Genomic DNA, 18,903 nt, shown 5'->3' on the forward strand with positions numbered 1-18,903 from the left:
GTAAGGAAGGAGAAACTGCTTGCACCAGTGTGCAGCCAGTCCGAGCAGTGGAAGGAAGATCAATGGAACTTTCAAAAAAATTGGAAACATACCTGGAAAGGAGGTTTTAGCAGGGCTGTCCCGAAGGGCCAGGCATGGCAGAAGCTTCCGAAGAGCCACACGCCGTTGCCATATCCCGGCAGCATGCCTGGCTCACCCGCCACCGAACCGGGCTCCCCCTTGCAGTGGGAGCCTCGCCGAAATGTCTCCTGCTCGCCCCCAAGGACAGGGAACCAAACGGGAGGGGAGAGGGAGTCGGTGAGAGCAGCAGATGCTGGATAAAGGGCCAGTAAGAAGAACCGGGGGTCTTGCCTTCTGCGCCCTCAAGGTTGGCTGCAGGAGGCCCCCTGAGTGTTGAAGGATGAAGGTAGTCAGACAAGGAGATTCACTGAAAAAATGGATCATGTGACGGCTGCAACGAGCCTTCCTGCCAGCTGCAGCTGGCACTTTGAAAATGGCACCAACCTGGGTTACTCTTGCATATGCTGGTCTCTTTCAATGCATTCTGTCGTTAATCAAGAATTGTACTTGTATATGGCAATAATCTTACTGATCTGTATGGAAAACAATGAATTTCATTGTATCTTGGTACACATGATAATAAAGAACCATTGGGAATAAATGCAGTAAAATGATTAATTTAGTGCAGTTTACAGCGCAATAACATGCCATTCAGCCCACTGAGTCCAACAATCTCCATACACTTTCACTATCCTACACACTGGAGACAATTTACATTTTTGTTTTTATCAAAGCCAACTCCAAACCTGGAGAATACCCACATGGGCACAGGGATTCGATCATCTCCCCTCAACCTCTGATGTTCCAGAGAAAACAATCCAAACAGGCTTTCCAATCTCTCCCTGTAGCTGAAACCCTTTAATCCAGGTAGCAATCTGGTAAGCCTCCCCTGCACCCTCTCCAAAACTTCCACATCATTCCTGTAATGGGGCGACCAGAACTACACACAATACTCCAAATGCTGCCTAACCAAAGTCCTATAGAGCTGCATCACGACTTCCTGACTCTGATATTCAAGATTCAAGAGATTCAATAGAGTTTATTGTCATGTGTCCCAGATAGGACAATGAAATTCTTGCTTTGCTTCAGCACAACAGAATATGGTAGGCATGGATACAGAACAGATCAGTGTGTCCATACACCATTATATAAATATACACACACATGAATAAATAAACAGATAAAGTGCAAATAAACAGATAATGGGCTATTAATGTCCAGAGTTTGTATGAGTTGAGTTTAATAGCCTGATGGCTGAGGGGAAGTAGCTGTTCCTGAACCTGGACGTTGCAGTCTTCAGGCTCCTGTACCTTTTATCTGAAGATAGCGGGGAGATGAGTGAGTGGCCAGGATGGTGTAGGTCCTTGATAATGCTGCCAGCCTTTTTGAGGCAGCGACTGCGATAAATCCCCTCGATGGTAGGGAGGTCAGAGCCGATGATGGACTGGGCAGTGTTTATCTAATCTGAGGAAAGACATTCTTGCCATAGAGGGAGTACAGAGAAGGTTCACCAGACTGATTCCTGGGATGTCAGGACTTTCATATGAAGAAAGACTGGATAGACTCGGTTTGTACTCGCTAGAATTTAGAAGATTGAGGGGGGATCTTATAGAAACGTATAAAATTCTTAAGGGGTTGGACAGGCTAGATGCAGGAAGATTGTTCCTGATGTTGGGGACGTCCAGAACGAGGGGTCGCAGTTTAAGGATAAGGGGGAAATCATTTAGGACTGAGATGAGGAAAACATTTTTCACACAGAGAGTGGTGAATCTCTGGAATTCTCTGCCACAGAAGGTAGTTGAGGCCAGTTCATTGGCTATATTTAAGAGGGAGTTAGATGTGGCCCTTGTGGCTAAAGGGATCAGGGGGTATGGAGAGAAGGCAGGTACAGGATACTGAGTTGGATGGTGCAGGCTCGAAGGGCCGAATGGCCTACTGGTGCACCTATTTTCTATGTTTCTATGTCTATGTTTACTACTTTTTGTAGTCTTTTCCGCTCCTGGGCACTCAAGTTGCCAAACCAAGCCCCGATGCAACCGGTCAGCATGCTCTCTACTGTGCACCTGTAGAAGTTAGAGAGAGTCCTCCTTGACAAACTGACTCTCCGTAATCTTCTCAGGAAGGAGAGGCGCGATGTGCTTTCTTCATAATTGCATCAGTGTTCTTGGACCAGGAGAGATCTTCAGAGATATGCACGCCTAGGGATTTGAAGCTCTTGACCCTTTCCACGATCGACCCGTTGATATAAACGGGACTGTGGGTCCCCATCCTACCCCTTCCAAAGTCCACAATCGGTTCCTTGGTTTTGCTGATGTTGAGGGCCAGGTTATTGTGCTGGCACTATTTGGTCAGTCGGTCGATCTCTCTTCTATACTCTGACTCATCCCCATCAGTGATACGTCCCACAAAAGTGGTGTCGTCAGTGAACTTGATGGTGTTCGCACTATGATTGGCTACGCAGTCATGAGTATAGAGTGAGTACAGCAGAGGGCTGAGCACACAGCCTTGAGGTGCTCCCATGCTGATTGTTATCAAGGCTGACACCTTTCCACCAATTTGAACAGTCTGTGGTCTGTGAATGAGGAAGTCGAGGACCCAATTGCAGAGGGATGCGCAGAGACCCAGTTCTGCGTGTTTGGTAACCAGCTTGGGGATGATTGGATTAAATGCCGAGCTGTAATCAATGAATAACAGCCTGACATATGAGTTTTTGTTGTCCAAGTGGTCCAGAGCGGAGTGGAGAGCCAGCGAGATCGCATCCACCGTTGATCTGTTGTGGCGGTAAGCGAACTGCAGTGGGTCCAGGTCTTTGTCGAGGTATGAGTTGATTTGCGCCTTGATCAACCTCTCAAAGCACTTCATCACCACCGATGTTAGTGCCACTGGTCGATAGTCATTGAGGTAAGTCACCTTGCTCTTCTTGGGCACCGGTATAATTGATGCCCTTTTATAGCAGGTGGGAACCTCAGACCTCAGAAGTGAGAGGTTGAAAATGTCCATAAAAACTCCAGCTAGCTGGTCTGCACAGGTTTTTAAGAACACGACTGGGTATACCATCAGGTCCAGGCACTTTTCGAGGGTTCGCCCCTCTGAAGGATTCTCTGACGTCGGCCTCTGTGACTGTGACTGAAATACCATCACAACGTATGGGGGCTCGAGAAGGCACATCAGTGTTCTCCCTATCAATGCCTCTAGCAATTAATTCAAGCGTACCTTTACCACCCTATCTACCTGTGCTGCCACCTTTAGTGAGCTATGCATTGACCTCCAAGATCCCTCTGCATTGACCTCCAAGATCCCTCTGCATATCAATGCTGTTAAGGGTCTTGCCATCAACTGTATACTTTCTCCTTGCATTCAACCTCCCAAAGTTCAACAACTTTCGGGTTAAACTCTATCTGCCATTTCTCTGCCCATTTCTGCAGCTGATCTACATCGCGCTGTATCTTCTGAGAACCTTCCTCAGTCTGCAACTCCTCCAATTTTGGTGTCGTCAGTAAACCTATTCACCAACATTTACGTCTACGCGAAGAGAGATTTTAATATGAGATGTTAAAGGCTGAGCGAGTGCAGAGGGGGAGAACTATTGAGACGATATGGCAGCGTTTGTACCCAACTCACAGACCTCAATGGACAGAAGGACCTGAAATCAAGCCAAAAGTGGGTAGCAGGAGGATTGATGGTCAGAGGTCATGAGCTTAAGATTTTCTGACTGAACCAGAGATAGAAGAAGGAAATGTGTAGGAAAGAACTGCAGATGCTGGTTTGAATTTAAGGTAGACACAAAATTCTGGAGTAACTCAGCAGGACAAGCAGCATGCCTGGAAAGAAGGAATGGGTGACGTTTTGGGTCGAGACCCTTCTTCAGACTGATAGAAGAAGGAAATCTTTTTCATGCAGCTAGTTGCTGTGATCTGGAACATACTGTTTAGTGGAAGCAGATTCAGTGAAATCTTCCAAAAAGGTAAATATTTGAAGGGAGAAATTTTGCTGGGGAGAAAGCAAGGGAGCAGTATCAATAGAGTGACTGTTTAACGTGACTGATTGAAGATGGGCTGAATGGCCCTCCTCTGCGCCAGGTAATTTTGTGACCCAAGGCTAGACTGGAATTTTTTTGTTGCTACTGTATACGTGACGGTGAGATCATTTACCAGCCACAGAGCATCCACTAATATTGTTTTGTGTCTAGTTTAGTGATACCGTGCAGAAACTGGACTTCAGCCCACCGAGTTTCTGCCGACCAGCTATCACCCCTGCACTAGTTCTATACTACACACTAGGGACATTTTACAGAAGCCAATTAACCTACAAACTTGCATGTGTTCAAAATGTGGGAGGAAACCGGAGCACACGGAAAAACCCACGCGGTCACAGGAAGAACGTACAAACTCCGTACAGACAGCACCCATAGTGAGGGCTGAACCCGTGTCTCTGACGCTGTAAGACAGCAACTCGACCAAAGCATCACTGTGCCACCCCAACCCATATTGCTCTAAGTGTTTGACTTTGTATCTCCCTTGGTGATCAATTGGTTGAAAATAATGGTTTGATAATTGCCAAGTTGTCTCACAGCCATTGTGACGTGGAATGATGAATAGTGTTCTGACATCGAGCATTGTGCTGCCCTCCTGCACATTTCACAATGCTGCACTATTAACCAGAAAACTCCTATTACCTCAAATCCACAATTCAACCCGACAGAATTAGATGCAAGTGGTCACTGCATTCAACCATGAACTATCCATTAAACTCACCACTGAAAATTCATTTAAGTAATTAATTGTGTGAGTACCACTTTCAACAATGTGGTAATTATAAACTATAGGCAATCCCTACATCATGGCAGTTTGGATAAAATAAATTCCTTCTTACAGAATTCACAAATTAGTTTCCAAAAACGTATGAAATTTGTTTGGAATAAATATACACAAAATATGAAGGAAACAACAAACTTTGGCAATTTTTATATTTAGTCAGTCATTACTGTGGGGCAATAGGATTTGGTTATGACATGACCATGTTAATTGGGTTGGCAGTCCGTCCTTTGCAATGCGCTCTCCAGACCGAGGACATGTGAACAGATGTCTCAGTGCAGTGCTCCCCTGCTCTTCGTCTGCGAGGCATGTTCTCTGATATTGTGGGGAGCTGCGATGAATATGGCCAGCTTTTATACTGGCTCCTTAATGTGATCCCTCGACCTTCATTCCACTTTCACTTGGTCAACATGCTTTATCCCATTACCCCACTGAAGTCCTTCTACACCACCTTACACCCAGGAACCTCAATCGTCGGATTCCATCACTTTCCATGATACCCTCACTTCCTTGTCCATCTCCCGAGTCTAACGTTAGCCTCAGCCGTTAAATAATGGTGTGTGCCACTTTGTCATTATTGATACAATGGCATTATTTGAGACAAAAACATCCCGTAGGATTGCAACTCCAAATAAACCATGGGATTCAATGGGATAAAGGGTTACGCTGTGGAAAATCATGATACTGACAGATACTGACTCGGAACTCAACTAATCCCAAACACAGGGTTGCCAGCACTGACATTTAACCTCTCATGCACAAGATGAACAATTGAGACTCTTCTTCAGGTTGTAAACTATTTTTGAGGATATTAAGAAGTCTGAAATTTAGGTACATTTAACTTTTAGTTTCATTTGCTGACAGTTTTAGTCCAGTTTTTATTCCACTGTCTGTAACATAACTGAACTCAATTCAGCATGGTACTCCCCCATTATCAATGATCGGTAGCATGGTGGTTTAAGTTACCAAACTGATGGCTTAGTTCCCACCATGGCAACCAGAAAAGGTGAGTTTATTGAAGTATTTGTGGAACTTGGACTAAAAAGCTTTTGTCAATAAAGTGACAATGCAAAAACTACTCGATTCATAAGCTACCTTCCTCAACCCGTGTGGCCTATATGTGACTCCAGGCCCACCAATGTAGTTGACTTATAACTGCCTAATGGAACTGCCGAGCCGGCTATTCATCTGAATGGATAACAAATGCTGGAAAAGCCAGTGGTGTACTACACATCATGTAGATTAATGTAATGCAATCTTAAATGTATTGGCAAAAGAGATAAACTTGTTGTCACCATTACTAGCCTGGAAACCTCCTACATCATTTTCACTTTGTAATGTCAGCATGTTGTCGGACATAGAAAGGGTGTAGTAGTTGAATAGACCCTGTTGTGAAAAGCCCATGCCAGTACCAAGGAAAGAAGGAATGCTGTTTTTGTCATATTCTCTGTGATGACTCACTGTACACTTTAAATCACCTTGAACAGGCTGACCCCTTGTTTAATAAGAGAGGAAAAACGAATTGTGAAATAGTGTGATTTGAAACAAGTGTGAAATAATAAACCATTGTTAAGCTATAACTGTGACAAGAGATAAACAAAATAGCAAAGCAGTCCATTTCTCAGCATTCCTGTTTCTAATAAGTTGATCTGACGCACTTCATCCCAGACATATCAGTAAGTAGTTGTGTTGGCCTAAGGGGTATGAGTAGCAGTCACTCTGCATAGGAAGCTAGTTCTGAACTTATCACTTTGGTACCAGCTGCGTTTGACTATAAAGTATGATGTCAGCACTCTGTCCAACACTTAACAAAGAAACAGATCAAAAGTTTTTAATCTAAAGTATTGATGACCAATTCATTGATGTCCGCTTGATTCCTGATTACCAAATGGCACACGGAGGCTTTGTTAACTTATAATATGTAACTTACAGCCATTATTGCTTAAAAGTAACCCAACAAATCTGTTGAAAGGATCAATAGGAGAATGAATACTGTCCCCTTGAGCTAAATGTAGATAACAGACATCAACAGATGTAAAAAAACATTTTGGAGAGTGCTTTTGTAGCTGTTGGGTGCTGTGAGTATGATTTCTATAGTGTATCCGAGTAGCCGATCACCAGAGGTAATATATTTTTATCCAATCTTTCTACTCTTTGAAAGTAGCCGAGCAATAAGTGGGTAAAATTTTTTAAATTATTATTATTATTATTATTATTTCAGCTTGTAAACTTAGATCCATCTCTTTTAGTATCTGATGAAAACTATCTGTGGTATTTTTCAATTTTCCTTGCCTTATTCTTACACAGACTGACAATGTAGGAACAGGAAGGTAGACAAAAAATGCTGCAGAAACTCAGCAGGTGAGGCAGCATCTATGGAGAGAAGGAACTGGTGACGTTTCGGGTCGAGACCCTTCTTCAGACAGACCTGTCTGGTCCATGCCTGTGCTGCTGCCCTACATGACTATAGGGGCTGTCCCACTGCGGCAACCTAATTGACGAGTTTAGAAGAGTTGAGGAGAGTTTGAAAAAGTGTCATGTTGAAGACCTCCTTCGACTATGTTGAAGACTAACTTCGACTAGCTTCAGGAAAATTGGACACCGAATAGTGGAGAGTGAAGACGACCTCCTTCGATCTCCTTCGACCTCCCTCCGACTATGTTCAAGACTATCTTCGACTACTTTTGATTACCTTTGACTACCCTCGATTACCTACGAGTAACATGCCGACCTACTACGACCTACTTCGACTAAACCTACGAGTAAATAAAATATTGATTTTCTCCATGGCGACCTTTTTTTACTCGCGGGCATTTTTCAACATGTTGAAAAATACGCCGCAACCTAGCTGAGGCCTCGAGTACGCGAGGACTACTCTCGAGCATGAAGGAGAGTTACAAAGACCTCTTAGGACCTCGTGTTGACTATGCTGCGTGTATGAGTCGAGGGCAAACTCTTCTAAACTCGCCAATTAGGTCCCTGCAGTGGGACAGCCCCTTATCCCCGCACATGCTTCATCTTGCCCACCAACATTGCTTGCCCTTCACGTGTTTCTGCCTGATATCTTGCCTGCATCCCCAGCAACCATTTCATGCTCATTGCATGCTCTCACCACTGTCTGGCTGAAGAGGTTTCTCCAGAATCCTTTCCAGATTTATCAGTGACTATCTTATATTTATGACCCATGTTTTTGGTCGTCCCCACGTATAAAAGCATATTCAAAGTTTTTAACGACCGTATTGGATCACCTGTCAACTTTTTCTGTTTTTATGAGAAATTAGTCTCTGTCTGTTCAAACTGTCCTTGTCATTACAACCAATAATTCACAGCATTTCTTGACTCTTAAAAGAACACAGTTCCACACACTGTTAGCTCTCCTCTAACCATCTTAAATTTTAAGCCTCTGTCATTAATGTAAACTCTCCCAAAAATGCACGGTGAGTGGAAGACAGTTACTCACTAGTGGGGGAGAGCTGCGATGTCAGAGAGTCTGTCCTATCAGTTGATCCCATGATGCCATTTTGCAGAATAGGGACGTTTTTCCTTGTGTCCCGGTTGATGTTTCTCTCTTGTTCTGTATTATGAAACACATCATCTGGCCAGTTTCACATTGCAGTTTGCGGGGGCAGACTCTGAATAGTTTGGCTTCACTTTAAGAAATACTTGCTTGACTGCAGGCATTCTGGAGCCATGAACAGTGGGCTGGACAGGTGCACGCTACTTCTTTACACTTCCACACAGCCTTTGGTGAGTTACTGCTTCCAGCTGAGCTCTGCACTGTCCTCTGACTCTGTGGTTCAGCTGCAGGCTGCATTTGGAACGTCATTGTTCACCTACTGATGCGGATCCCTCTCCTCCAATGCTCTTCACCCCTGATACAATAAGGAGAATGGTGACTTCAGCAGGTCATCCACATCTACCTTCTTATTATGTAGGAAGTAACTGCAGATGCTGGTTTACACCGAAGATAGACACAAAATGCTGGAGTAACTCAGCGAGACAGGCAGCATCTCTGCAGAGAAGGAAAGGATGAGGTTTCAGGTTGACATGAGTTACTCCAGCATTTTGTGTCTACTTTCCTGTTATCTTTGCTTCTGAACTGTAGTCTGCTAATGTGGTGCAGTAGATTGGAAAAGGTAACTCATCTCTTTCAGTTTTTTACTCTTTTTAAGTTCCTACATTAGTCTGAGCCACTTACAGAGCTGAATGAATTCACAATATTTCAAGAATTTGACTCTCCCTTTACAAATTATAGGTTAACTGTCCAACTCTGCTTCCACTCCTGTATGGAATTCTGGACTTCAGAGATGATGTCATGGTTTGGCTCATGCATTGAGTTTCATGTGCTTCGGTAACAGTCCTTGCACGCCAAACAGGTCAGTCCTGACTTTCTGACGTGGACTTTGGCCGGACAGAAGGGATCGTTGGCGCATCAAAGATGGTTTCTCACCTGATGAGCTGATAGTCGTGATTTGTGAGTTTTGGGCTTGAGACTGAGCCTGACCTCAGTCCCATGCACTGAGGGAGTATCTCATCACCAGGAGAGAATACTTGGGGTCAGTGTAATGTAGGAGCAATGTGTTTCAATGTTGGGGGAAGGAGTACTGAGGCAGTGCCACACTGTCAGAAACAGTGCTGAGATCCTACTACAATGCCTGAATCCAAATACTTCCAGTGAGATGTTAAATCAAGATCCTGTCTATCCTTTGTATTACAAATGTACAATACTGACTGTACAATGACTGCACGTCATATTCTATGAGGCTCTTGGAAACATCAGGACATTATTATTTCTATTAAAATGCAAATCTTTTCTTTCTTGTACATGGGTTAACCTGTGAGACTTGAGTGTTAGAAACCTTGTCTAACAAAAGTAAAGCTGCTTTTCATCCATACTTTATTCTGTTTGAAGTTGGTTTAAAATATTTTCCATTTAAATCTTTTATTTATTGCTTGAGTCAAAGGTTTGTCAGTAGCTTGCAACCTTCCACAAATAATTACATTGTTTGCTCACACATATTCGCTTCACGTGACTGCTCGAGGAAGGAGGATGAGATAAAGATCAAATTACTAGTGGACATGGACAGAAAGATCACATCCTGCTTCCTTGCCTTATATCCACAGCCAAGATTTTAAATGCTAATAAGTCTTCATTCCTTTCAGTGAAAATCTCTTCTCACATGATTTACCAAATATAGTCTACTTTTTTCCACATCCTAACATAGAGTAATATCTTATCCTACTGGGGATCGAGCCACTGTGATCACCATGGGTGCAACAGAATTGCAGTTGCTGTAATCCAGAAGCCTGGACCAGTGATGTGGAGATATGTTCAAACCCCATCATAGCCACCGGTGAATATTAAGTCCATCAAAACCCTAATAAAATTTGAATTAAAAAAAAATAAAAAATTACCAGTGATGGTGACGGAATTATTGCAGAAACCCAATCTCACATGGTCTGAGCTCCAAAAGCAGACTGATGGCAAACTCCTAGTGGTTTACTCTCATCTCCTCTCTGAAATTACCCTCTTTTCAAGGCCAGTGTGCTCGCACCTCAAATGATTGAAGGAAACGATCTGCTGGTAATAGACAATTCCAAGGTAAAGATAGACAGCATATTTTACTCTGAAAGCCTCCACTCCATGATACTTCCATGAGGTGCTTTCCCTTGAATTTACACCGAGATTCCAATTTGGCATAGTGCAGCCTTCAGTCTGCATCCAACATTTTTAGCATTCAGATAATAATATATTCTCAGCATATCACAAAGATGTTGTCTATTTCAAGTTAAGAGGAAATATCTGGTTATAGGGAAAAATATAGCATAGAACAAAACATCATTTAACCTAGCAACAGGCCCTTTGGCCCACAATGTCCGTGCCGAACATGATGCCTTGTTAAACTAATCTCTTCTACATGATCCATATCTCTCCATCCTCTGCATTTCCATGTACCTATCCAAAAACGTCTTAAGCACCACTATGTATCTGCCTGCACCATTATCCCTGTATGCACATTCCTGGCACCCACCACTCTTGTGTAAAAATTAAAAAAACCTGTCCCACACATCTTCTTTGAAATGTACTCTGCTTACTTTAAAACTATGCCCTCTAGTTTCTGACATATCTTTCCCAATCCCACACCAATCCAGTCTTTGGTTTGCTTCACTGCCAGATTGAAGTCAAATGCAAATTGGAAGGGCAACACCTCATATTCTGGGTAGTCTGCAACCCAATGGTATGACCACTGAATGTTTCAGATAACTCATGCTCCCTGTGCTCCTCCAGTCCTCTTCTGGTTTTCTCCCCTCCCTCCCCTGAACCACCACCCAGTTTCATTCTACTCCCCCATTTAGCTCCATCTGCCCATAACCCACACCTTGCCTCATCTGGGCCATTCATATCTCCAGCTTCCTCCAGCCAGACCTTCACGGAAGCTGCGCTACATTCAGCTCCTGCAGTTGTTTTACATTTAGTTGTTTCTTTCTATTTATTTGTCCTTGTTGGTTATGTCTTTCTGCTTTAATGTGTTTTGTTTTATTTATTAATAATTGTTGTAATTTTCATTATTACATGAATTTACTATTTATGAAAATGTCTCTCCAAACGTTTCAAGTTCTGGCAGCAGGTGCAGTCTTGTCTCTTATCCAAGGATGTCAGAGTGTTCCAAGGTGGGGCCAAGACAGTACCTGACCTGAGTTGTGGACTTCCCTGGGCTTACTACACCTCCACACCTAACCTTGAGAGGTCTGTCCAGGTGGGAGGCTAAAGCAAGCCAACTCACCCCTACATTTGCAGCTATTGTCTGAGCAGTAGCATCACATTACCCTGGGGTATTTGTAACTGCAGTGAAGCAATTCAGGATTTAATTTTAGCAAAATTGATTTTTTTTAAATCTGCATTTGCAATTAATGGCAAAATAATTTTGTTTTTTTGATGACCCAAATTGCTCAAAAAGTGGTTTATTTGTTGCTCTGTTTGGATTCAACACATGTCCTTAATTGACTTCATTGTGGTTATACTTTGCACCTTTCAGAATGTGTTTGTTCACTTTGTTTTGGATTATGATTAACTAATTTGTGCTTCCAATAAAGAATCCGCAGTAAATTGTGGCACAGCATGACAATTGAAAGGAACTGGAGATAACACTGACATTACTGACTGCTGTCGGCATTCCCCATTCATAGCAAGCAGAGCAGTTCCCAAGTGGCAGCAGCTCACCTCAGTACATCAATCAGCAATAAACTATGGAAGGGCTGGAATTGCTCAGCTCATATCTACTGTAGGAGAAACTTAATCGGAACCAGAAAAAGCAAAAGCTGTAACAAATGCAGAATCAGGGCAAGTGGGAGGATGATGCGGTGATGTGTGAGAGGGTGATGTGTGACAGGGTGGTGAACAAGCGAGCTTCTATAACCGAGGAGCAAATGAGGTTTGTGGTGGAACAAAGCAAGAACCATCATTGGGCCTTGAGCAGGGAATCACTTGCATCACCTGGCTAGCATTGGAAAATCATGCACCTCTCGTTGAGTCTGGAAAGAATGTGATTGGAAAGGCGAGGTACATTGCCTTGACCTTGTACTAAGTCTTCTGTTACATCATATGAGCTCTACCATGGTAGGATATAGTCATTGACATTTTGTAAAAAAACATTCAGCAGGGAAGGAGTTAAATCTACTCGGCATTCAATGGTTCAGAGGCATCGGTATATCCACATTTACATAAGACTACAGGGTAAGAGAAGAGTTTAATCTCCATGGACATTTTTCCATATCTGAAACAAATTGTTTTAATATAGTAAAGTGATAGTGAATAAAATGGATTGAAGTAAAAAAATCAATGATGTGAAATTAAGACCAATGGTACTCAAAATTGGCTGGCTTATGAAGTCGTAGAGAATCCCAAAATTTGCAACCATGAAGTGTGCAGACAGTGCAACTGAGACTCCATCATGGCTCTCTTGGGTAAATACAAGAGTGAGACTTCCTTTGCATGCACATAACCATATAACCATATAACAATTACAGCACGGAAACAGGCCATCTCGACCCTTCTAGTCCGTGCCGAACACATAATCTCCCCTAGTCCCATATACCTGCGCTCAGACCATAACCCTCCATTCCTTTCCCATCCATATAACTATCCAATTTATTTTTAAATGATAAAAACGAACCTTCCTCCACCACCTTCACTGGAAGCTCATTCCACACAGCTACCACTCTCTGAGTAAAGAAGTTCCCCCTTATGTTACCCCTAAACTTCAGTCCCTTAATTCTCAAGTCATGTCCCCTTGTTTGAATCTTCCCTACTCTCAGTGGGAAAAGCTTTTCCACGTCAACTCTGTCTATCCCTCTCATTATTTTAAAAACCTCTATCAAGTCCCCCCTTAACCTTCTGCGCTCCAAAGAATAAAGCCCTAACTTGTTCAACCTTTCTCTGTAACTTAGTTGCTGAAACCCAGGCAACATTCTAGTAAATCTCATCTGTACTCTCTCTATTTTGTTGACATCCTTCCTATAATTAGGCGACCAAAATTGTACACCATACTCCAGAATTGGCCTCACCAATGCCTTGTACAATTTTAACATTACATCCCAACTTCTATACTCAATGCTCTGATTTATAAAGGCCAGCACACCAAAAGCTTTCTTTACCACCCTATCTACATGAGATTCCACTTTCAGGGAACTGTGCACAGTTATTCCCAGATCCCTCTGTTCCCCTACATTCTTCAATTCCCTACCATTTACCATGTACGTCCTATTTTGATTTGTCCTGCCAAGATGTAGCACCTCACACTTATCAGCATTAAACTCCATCTGCCATCTTTCAGCCCACTCTTCCAACTGGCATAAATCTCTCTGTAGACTTTGAAACTCTACTTCATTACCCGCAACCCCACCTATCTTAGTATCATCTGCATACTTACTAATCCAATTTACCACACCATCGTCCAGATCATTGATGTACATGACAAACAACAGTGGACCCAACACAGATCCCTGTGGCACCCCACTCGTCACTGGCCTCCAACCTGACAAACAACCATCCACCATTACTCTCTGGCATCTCCCATTCAGCCACTGTTGAATCCATCTTGCTACTCCACCATTAATACCCAACCATTGAACCTTCTTAACCAACCTTCCATGAGGAACCTTATCAAAGGCCTTACTGAAGTCCATATACACAACATCCACTGCTTTACCCTCATCAATTTCCCGAGTAACATCTTCAAAAAATTCAAGAAGATTAGTTAAACATGACCTTCCAGGCACAAATCCATGTTGACTGTTCCTAATCAGACCCTGTTTATCCAGATGCTTATATATATTATCTCTAAGTATTCTTTCCATTAATTTGCCCACCACTGACGTCAAACTAACAGGTCTATAATTGCTAGGTTTACTCTTAGACCCCTTTTTAAACAATGGAACAACATGCGCAGTACGCCAATCCTCCGGCACTATTCCCGTTTCTAATGACATTTGAAATATTTCTGCCATAGCCCCTGCTATTTCTACACTAACTTCCCTCAATGTCCTAGGGAATATCCTGTCCGGACCTGGAGACTTATCCACTTTTATATTTCTCAAAAGTGTCAGTACTTCCTCTTCTTTGATCCTCATAGTTTCCATAGCTACTCTACTTGTTTCCCTTACCTCACATAATTCAATATCCTTCTCCTTGGTGAATACCGAAGAAAAGAAACTGTTCAATATCTCCCCCATCTCTTTTGGCTCTGCAGATAGTTGGCCACTCTGACTCTCTAATGGACCAATTTTATCCCTCGTTATCCTTTTGCTATTAATATAGCGGTAGCACATGAAATAAACAACACCAGCTCTGGGTCGTGCTGCATCACTGCCTTTCTTCATTACAACCAATGATGCTACCAAGCGCACACTTATTTGAAATGTCAGCCAAATAAGCAACTGCTCATCAAGCAAGATCTCCATTAACCAACCCTCCTCCTTCTGTCCCAATCCCTCCTCCCCAGTACTGACCCCCCACTCATCCGTTGGGTGACACAGAACTGAGGTAATGGACCTGCTTGATTCTGCCAACAATTGCTACAGGTGTGTATAGGAGGGCAGGGGATGTTTCACTCCCCAAGGCACACTGTCTCAAAGGGACTCTTTGCTTGACCATGTCTCATTGCTTGACCATGAGACAATTGCAAGGAGCGCACTATTCTTAATTCTGGAAACACGAGGAACCGCAGATGCTGGAATCTTGAAGGAAACACAAAGTGCTGGAGTAACTCAGCAGGTCAGGTAGCATCTGGGGAGGAAATAGACAGGGTGATGAGGTGACAAAGGTCAGGATCCTTTGTCGACTATCCATTCCCTACACGGATGCTACATGACCCATTGAGTTACTCCAACACTTTGTGGCTTGCTCTTAATTTTGGCGTCCTAATTTTGAGGGAATTGAGGCCACATCTCCTCTTCGAAGAATTGAGGCAACATGCACCCACCCCTTACCACACAGCTTTGCTTGTGTCCCCACCCAGTCTTTTAATGGCTCTGCTGAAGCCTCCTATGCGCAGCTGAGAATCCCACCTTCGCCCACAGTGGAAGTCATGGAACCTCTGCTCTCTGAATGTTTTCTGGAGGAAGGGGGGGGGAGAGAATGGCAAGGACCCCTGTTCAGCCCTTTAAACTTAATTAGAACTCCTATAAATTCCTATTCTCATACTTCAGTCGAGATTGTATTACAATCATTTTAGTTCGTTAAGAGACATTTGAAAGAAATCTTTTCTGCGGCTTTCAGGGTTTTCATTTTTTTTTAACACATTTCCAGGGGTGAGACATCCTAAACATACAAAAATGTTTACAGGTTTAAAATCTTACAGCCAAAGCTGACCAATAGAATGGGATGCCATCTCTTTAAAAATGCATGAAATGCATCGTACATTATGTGGTGAAAGGACATCTTACAAATTTCAGCATTCTCCAGGAGCTCTTGCCTAATTTAAAGAAATACATATTTAATAATTGTCTTGAGAAATAATACCTGCAACTGTACAAGTAGAATGATAGGCCCTTTGTGTGTGTGTGTGTGTGTGTGTGTGTGTGTGTGTGTGTGTGAGACGTTGTGTTAAAAACATTTAATTGTCTTGTTGTATCTTATTAATTTCAGATGTGACTTACTCTCTCAGCTCCTGTTTTTCCACTCTATTCCTTGAATCTTGTGCTATGCAGTGGATTGAAGGGAATGTGACATTTATGCAAATCAGTTCTGTAATGAAAGCATTTGAAAAAAAACTGCTGCTCTTTTCATAATAATTATTCATTTGAAAATGGCCCTTTAGTGCACAGTAACATCAGGTTTAGATTAGTGTAATATTTTTTCCTGCGGTAGAATTCTCTTAAGATAATCTGTGATTAGGATAAACTTTATTTAAAGTGCTAGACATTTTTAGGTGTGGATAGATTCTTTGAAGGCTCAGAACTAGAAACACTAATAAACAGCCCTCACAGAATCCCACTTTAAATGGCTCAGGTAACAGTCACTCTATTTTCCACAGCCCCCACTCAGATAATCTTATGTGTAAATGAAAAAGAAATATAATATCCATTTTGTACTGAATCTAAATGAATAATTAAACATTAAAATTAAATTGCAATCATCTGGAAGACTCTGGGTGAAAGGTCAGTGAAAGTAGATTTAATGGTATCTTTGCAAAAGGGAATCCCGTTCATATTTAACAGGGCAAATATGCAGGCCTGTGAGGAAAGAGTTGGGGAGAGTGGAATTAATTGGATCACTCCTTCAAAGAACTGATCAGGCCAGAAGGGATGAATAACTTCCTTCGACGTTGTAAAATTCTATGATTTTAATTTCAGGTAACTGTAAATCCCCATGAAAAATTCTACCTTCAAGCATTCCAGCAGTCTTTAAATATATGTGCCTCACTAACATCCAAATAATCAAGTTGGTGGGATTTAGTGAGCCAGGGGTAATTCATTTGGTAATTTGCCATATCTGCTTCCAAGCCGTCATTTGGAGGATTTACAACCTGTGAGATGACAACTAGCTGTATCATCCACAAGTAATTCTGTCATTTTCCTGGAAGAATTTGAAGAAGGCAGTAAACAAAATCAAATATAATAGCAGAATCACCTCTGGTATCTACAAGTAAAGTTCTGGCTGTGAGGTGCGTCTGCCAAATTTCTAATGGAAATTCTTTTTCCCCCCCAAATCGTGCAGCATCACACAGTTCTAACGACTCTGAACCTTTGAAACTCCTGTCTCCTTTGGGCATTGTTACATATGGAGCAGGGAATTGTTCTTTAGACTCCAGCTGACAAGTGAGACTTGCTTTCATTAAATATTAGAGGAAATATTGGTTGATCTACCTTAAGAGCATGGTGATCTAAGCAGGTTACACCACCCTGTCGCCTCCCAATCCTCTCTCTAATCCCATTTCTTTGTCACAATTAAAAACAGTCAGGAGATTAAAGGGTTATTAGAATTGCTGTGGATGTCTGGTCATTGCTGCCCTGCGACTGGTGTGATGACTTGCAGTAACGGTTTAGAGGTTAGCTATTTATCCTGATGTCCAGAACCTTGAGGTCAGTCAGTGCTATGTACTGGATAAGCACAGGAATTAATTCTCCCATCTGATGAGGAAGAGCAGCCAATGGCTGAATCTATACCTCTCACAAATTATTCAAAGGCTGATGGCAAGGGGAGCTCTGGAAATGATGCAGAATGATGGATATGGTACTCCGTGGAATGTGCTGACTTGGTTAGTCCCCCAACTTAATCCATGTAACAACTCACAGTCCCTGGGTATTTGTTCTTGGCATTCAACAGAGGGGCCAGTGATTCCATACTGTATTGGTTAGTCAAGATTAATAATTGATTATTAGTTGATTGACCCTTTCCGTGCTTAATACAATAATTGATTGTTGTGGTTTGCTCTGGACTTCCTTCATATTTCTCAAATATAAAATATTGCTATGGATAAGTATAAGTATTAGTTATCTGACAAGCCATGAATGGACTTATGTTTCATTTACTAAAAACATTGTCTGAAAAGTTTTGTCGTTTATGATTTGATCTGAATATTTTCCTGTCTGAGATTGTAACATTGTCATGGCATCAAAGTTAAATATCTTTAACCACATTCCTTTTGTCAGTTCCAAATATGTTATCCATCGTTCTGGCCGGAGCTCCAGAATTTCAAGTTCCTTTCCTAGCTTTTGCTAATTCTTAAACTTTCAGCCAGATTTTCCATGTCAATCGTTTTACTATTTAAGGTAGTTTTAATTTGCCCACTGTTTGCAGAAGCAAAGCAAAAGCACCCAAAGAACACTCCCAACAAAAACCTTGCAGTCTCTGGGTCAGAATCTAATACTGACTGCTGTCACATTACAGTTCGATAGGATCCCTGATGGCCAACGCTTCTAATGTCATTAAATTAACTGAGTAACCAATCACTTAAAAGAAATGGAACCGAGAGGAAACCGGGATATAATTTTAAATTACCTTAAGCATCTAAAGTGTTAAATAGAGAATAAAAGAGCCTTGTATGATTAAAGTAGATGCTGAATTCTCCATATTTGAAAGTATTTTAATTTCAAAATTCCTTGTTTAAAATATTTGTGTAAAGAAATTACAGTTCATCTAATTTAATTCATCATTTAGGGCCAGTTTGATTGCTGTGTTCAAATGTTAAATAGATAACATTAAAGGCTCACCTGGACCACATGCATTTTATTGTAAGATGTTGAAAATATCTCATTATGGAAATAGTTTAAGAAATAACTGAAATTCATCACAGTTCAAGTGATTTCCAGCGATTTCATTGGCAAATGATTCAACCATCAGAGATAACGTGGTTTGCTAAATAGGTGATTGTGACTCTAGGATTTCTATGTTAACTTGGGTCTCGGCATCAACAGGGGCCTCGGTGGCGGTGGGGCCTCGCGGTCGATGAGCGTGAGGGGAGGAGGGGAAGACAATGGGGACCTGGCGTGGGGGGACCTGGCGTGGGGGGACCTGGCATGGGGGGAC

General features: G+C 42.2%; 1 protein-coding gene across 1 annotated transcript in view; it reads left to right on the forward strand.

The window, feature by feature from the left end:
* Positions 1-18,903, forward strand: part of bnc2 (basonuclin 2) — a 543,948-nt gene that overhangs the window by 133,790 nt on the left and 391,255 nt on the right. The gene's annotated exons all lie outside the window — the stretch shown is intronic.

Source organism: Amblyraja radiata, chromosome 3 (genome assembly GCF_010909765.2).
Source record: "Amblyraja radiata isolate CabotCenter1 chromosome 3, sAmbRad1.1.pri, whole genome shotgun sequence".
In the NCBI taxonomy this organism is placed as follows: Eukaryota; Metazoa; Chordata; class Chondrichthyes; order Rajiformes; family Rajidae; genus Amblyraja; species Amblyraja radiata.